The sequence below is a fragment of the Montipora capricornis genome, chromosome 6, assembly GCF_036669925.1.
Source record: "Montipora capricornis isolate CH-2021 chromosome 6, ASM3666992v2, whole genome shotgun sequence".
Classification (NCBI taxonomy): domain Eukaryota; kingdom Metazoa; phylum Cnidaria; class Anthozoa; order Scleractinia; family Acroporidae; genus Montipora; species Montipora capricornis.
In genome coordinates this window covers 49,358,411-49,363,410 of record NC_090888.1, presented here as the reverse complement: position 1 = coordinate 49,363,410, position 5,000 = coordinate 49,358,411, and the positions used below count along the sequence as shown (strand labels likewise).

The 5,000-nt window shown below is 39.1% G+C and overlaps 1 protein-coding gene and 1 long non-coding RNA gene across 3 annotated transcripts in view; both read right to left on the bottom strand.

Annotated features, from left to right (window-relative positions):
* The window catches only part of LOC138052349 (uncharacterized), a 183,548-nt gene that overhangs the window by 104,486 nt on the left and 74,062 nt on the right, over nucleotides 1–5,000 (bottom strand). The gene's annotated exons all lie outside the window — the stretch shown is intronic.
* Nucleotides 1–5,000, bottom strand: part of LOC138052340 (acyl carrier protein-like) — a 49,227-nt gene that overhangs the window by 14,056 nt on the left and 30,171 nt on the right. The window contains exon 4 of one of the 2 annotated variants that reach the window (XR_011133045.1): nucleotides 727–775. The exons of the other annotated variant lie outside the window; for it this stretch is intronic. The gene's annotated coding sequence lies outside the window, so the exon portion shown is untranslated. The remainder of the gene's footprint in view (nucleotides 1–726; nucleotides 776–5,000) is intronic. 2 annotated transcript variants of the gene reach the window in all.

The following is a 5,000-nucleotide window of genomic DNA, read 5'->3' as shown; positions in this document are numbered from 1 at the left end:
CATAGTCCTGTTCTTCTCAAATTCCAAACTTCCACAGCTTGCAGCTTTTCCTATCTTGGTTGTACTCGGCATACACAAAGGACTAATGCTTTGCTGCTCTCTCGCTCTTTTTCTTTGCAAAATGGGAACTGGTGAATTGGACTGCTCTACCATGACTGTGATACGTTTGAATTCTGCATTTTCAATGGGGACTCCTTATCTAACCATTTCTTGCACCAAATTCTCGTCAGAAAGATCGACAAAGATCTTCTCATTGTCGAGGTATTTTATTCTTAAGCCTTGGTCATCCATGTTATTAAAACAGCTTGTTACTTTGCAAATTTTTTCAATTAAACTTTGTCGTGAAAAATTTATTGTGTCGAATGTGTCTAAAAAAACCGCCCTGAATTTGTCCTGATCATATTTTATCTGCTGATAAACAGCTGCCATGCTGACAGTTCTATGGCAGACAAAAAACTCCTCTTGGAGACAAACACATTGTGAACGAACATCACACAGAAAAAATGGCCTCACATGGTGCACTTTAACGTACCATGAGTGGTTTGAAACAAACTCGCAGCATCAAAAAACGTTACTGTGAAGGCAGTCAAAAATTTCGTGGGTGTCACGGTCTACTGGGAAGAGTAGTAATAAATGATCTGGTAAACTACTCTGCTTTGGGTAAATAACAAAACCGTGTTTGAAGAAAAATCACAGACCTACTGTGTCAAGGACAAAGGAACTTACCATTTTAAACTTGTGTGTTAAAACACAAAGGTCCACTGTGTTAAACAGACTGTTAACAAAAGGCACATAGTTAACACGCTCACCATTTCATTTGTTTTTCCTTGCATACGCTCACACTAAGCGTGTTAGACAAGTGCCATGCAAATGAGTTTGGACCATGACGTGCCCATGCGATGACCTTGTTCACTGTTTTCCAATGGAATTTCACATTTATTAAGTAAGTGAATTTCGTATAATAGACCAATATCGATATATTAAAATTCAGTCCTAAAAGTCATCACCTTGAGGCTCTGGGGAATAAATATGAGTTTATTCCCCAGAGCCTCGAGATGAGGGCTGGGACTGAATTTTAATACATCAAAAGTGGGCTATTCCTCAATCAAATTCGTTTCTTTATGGAACGCATCCAAGTAGAGTTTCATTTCTTTGTGGTGCATATTTATCAAATCAATTGAATTTGACACTATCATCTCTGACCAGGATGGGAAACATCTTGCCTTATTATAGAATCAAACAAAAAGTTCACTTTTGCTTTAGAAATATTTGCACCTTTTGAATTAAGTCCATGGAAGTACCGCAGTTATTCGGTTATAAGGCGCACCCCAAATTTAGCAATTTAATCAAGCTAAGTTCTCAAACTGAAAATTACGCGAAAATACTCGGTTATAAGACGCACCAAAAAATTGAGAGTTATCAAAAGGATGTAATGAATTGGAGAACAATTATCCTTACACAATTGGCATGTGAACTCTTTTTGTTAACGTAAACAAATTGAAAAAGTCACGCATTTAATGATATACGTAAAAACAAAAGCTAAAAGTTGACACCTAAAATGATAAACATGCAACGCATACACTTTTATTTGAACCTTCCAACTTAATAAATAGTCAGAGTTCAGACTTCAAGCGAAAGCGAACGGGAAAAAACTCCCACCGAAAGTCATATTCAAAGATGTTCGACAGCTGAATATCAACACGCCACAGATGCAAATTTCAGTGCACAAGAAAGGCTGGATGAACAAAGAAGGTATGTTTTATCTCCACACTGTTTGTTCAGCGAAGTAACTTTTCATGCGAGCGACAAACTCGAAACAAGATTCAAACGATTGTATTGTTGTCATGAAAATCACGTTACTAAGCACGTGCTTTTAAGCATGTATGCAAATTTCCATTTGTTTGCTTTTCTCATGAAGTCGTTTAGTGTTCTAAAGGTCTCTAAAAGCACTATTCTTTCTTTTAATTGACTAGTGTCCTTTTCTTGTGTTGTTTAAACTGCAAGTTCTTCTCAAATTGTGATCTTAAGATTTTCTTGCGCGAAAATACTTGGTTATAAGACGCACCCCAATTTTAGCACTAACTTGCCACCAAAGACAGATTTTTCTTGAAAAAACTGTGCGCCTCATAACCGGATAACTACCGTACTTATTTCTACAGCTGGTTTTAAGGAAGTGAAAGGAAATCCTCCTCATGCCACAAAAGAACTATCAAAAGGTGAAGAAGATCATTGTTTCGATGCTGAAAATCCTTAAGCTCTCCAAAGCACAGTTTGTTGATACAATGTAATAAATTATTGGCACTTCACTTTGGATTCTGTGCACGAGGCGAAAGAAGACAACTAAAATGTGGACACATTGTTCTTCAAACAGACGACAAATTGGGCAATGAAGTTCTCATTTGAAATCTAAGTCAGTGATCAGAGAGAGGTTCCAAGACCCGCAACGTAAGCAATGGTGAATCCACAAGAATTTAATCCAACGGCTCAAGCAACAAACAATAAACATTGTCCTGTTTATTATTACTATAACAAGAAAGTCACACGTCACCATCCAAACGAAACAAACAATGCTGACAGTACATTTTACTTAACCATCAATCATTGAATAAGACCAGGCAACAGCATTTGGTACATGAAGGCACCACTCGGCAAGAACGAAATTGATAAACTGATGAAAACAGCAATGCAAGCAGCAGGCTTGCAGGGGAATATTACTAAGCACGCCATTCGAAAAATGTGTTTCCTACCTCATGGATGCAGAAGTACCATCAATTTCAGTACAAAGAACTCACACACTATTCGTAAAGAGTAGGGCATGGAGCTCCCGGTGTTGTGGTCAGGTCAGGTGAGATGGCTAATGGACTGATAGCGGCTGCCAGAGGCGCCTGTATATGCTGATGTCCAATCTCACCCATAGATCACTTGCTTGTAAAGCCCATTTGAATATGTCAATAGAAAATGCGCTATATAAATTCATTACCATTACATCCCTCCGCTATGAGGTCACAGAATGCAATGATAGTCTGTATTAGAAAGAAACTATGCCCTCTGTCATGAGTACAACTCTTGGGCAGTATTCAAGACCACGGGCACAGCTTTTTTTCCCAATAAGGACCTCCCGGCTGGTGAATAACATACAGTACCGCCTGAAAGAATTGACCCCTCGGGACGAGGCAATACCTCGTCTTTGCCGCAGGTAGTGGTCGCGCGCCACCGAGGTATGCAAATTTTTTTGCCTCGGTAAAACCGCGGCAATTTGCCGCAGGAAATTTGCCACAAGAGAAAAGACGAGGCTTGCTGCGGGAAAGAACAATGATCTGTTGCTCTTGTGAAATAAGCGGAAGACTGTCAAATTTTAGATCTCATGGTGTGAAGAATCGATTCTTAAAGCAAGAAATTGTAATCAAATGAGAAAGTGCGTGATTTCCGTGGACTCAAATTTTATTATCTTTACATAATGTAAAACCAAAGACTTCTTTACTGTATAGATACAAAGAATCTGTTATTAACTACAGTGTAAGTGACAGCTGTGCCATCCAACCAACGAAACACTCGTTGTTATCCAGGCTGTAATACTGTATGTGTGCGTGAGAAATTAAATTTGTTTGGTTTCGAAAAAGATTCGATTGTGTCTGTTTTCGTCCAAGGCTGACCTTATTTTATTTGGAGACTTGAAATTCAAATTTGCTCGATTGTCTTCGGTTTATCATCGCCATTTTGGTGAAAAGCAAGTATTCCTTTCACATATTATCGTTAAATTTGTCAAATTTCAATTTTAATTGATACATTCTTTCGAGGCATTGGAGCCTTTGTCCGTACTATTTTGAGACCAGACGCACCGACGAATAATTTAAGAATGGTCTCTTTGTTCATCGCTTCATCAGCAATAAATTGTTATGTGTAATCATAGCAATTGCCGCAAGTTGACTGCGCATGGAAAACAAATTTAGGAATAGACTGTGATTAGTGGAGAAATTAAGTCTCTTTATTATCTGCTGAACGCTCATCGTTTGCATACGAATTATTAAAGGCGCGAAACCAGCAAGCGAAACAAACTTGGGAAATTTTGAAGTTTCGCCTTAAGAACGCCACAATTCTTAACTTGACATAGTCTGATGTTCAAACCATCTTTGCTCCCATGCTCACGTTGCGCTTTCACGAGTAATTCTGTTGCCAGCCGGCCGTCACTCGTGATGAATCTGCATAAGCCACGCCGATGCACACCAATGATCAAATGTTAACCAGAGCACGAAAACAATCTTTTCAGTTCAGATCAAATAAATTTCTACTAGTTCCGAGGGTTTGATATCCTGGGTTGCTTCCTTGGGGTTAACTGCAGAATACCCTGCCATTTTGAAGCTGCACCTCTGAAGAGGTTGGATACGCGGATACGCAGTCGAAAGTACCACCCCTCCCCAAGTAAACTTCTAACTATATTGTGAAGTGGATACGCGGATACACAGTGGAAAACATGGATACCCGGATACGTGCATACGCAGACATCACACATGGGAACTGGATACCAACTTCGTGTAACATACTTCAAAATGCTCTGTCGAATATGCAAAATTCAAAGTTCCCGAGAAAAGCAAGCTACAAATATTATATTTTTCGTTCTTTAAAGCATGGATATCGTGTGAAGAAGAAAGCACTCGTTTACTGATTAAGCCTAAGTGCTTGTTTCAGTGATTAGGCCTAAGCACTCTAGTAGAATTTTAGCTTTCATTTTACGCTTCGGTTAACTACACTTTTTCACGAGATCGTGTGAGGAAGAAAGCACTCGTTTACTGATTAAGCCTAAGCGCTTGTTTCAGTGATTAGGCCTAGGCACTCTCGTAGTATTTTAGCTTTCATTTTACACTTCGGTTAACTACACTTTTTCACGAGATCGTGTGAAGAAGAAAGCACTCGTTTACTGATTAAGCCTAAGCGCTCGCTTTAGTGTCTTAAGGCCTAAGCACTCTCATAGAATTTTAGCTTCATTTTACGCTTCGCTTAAC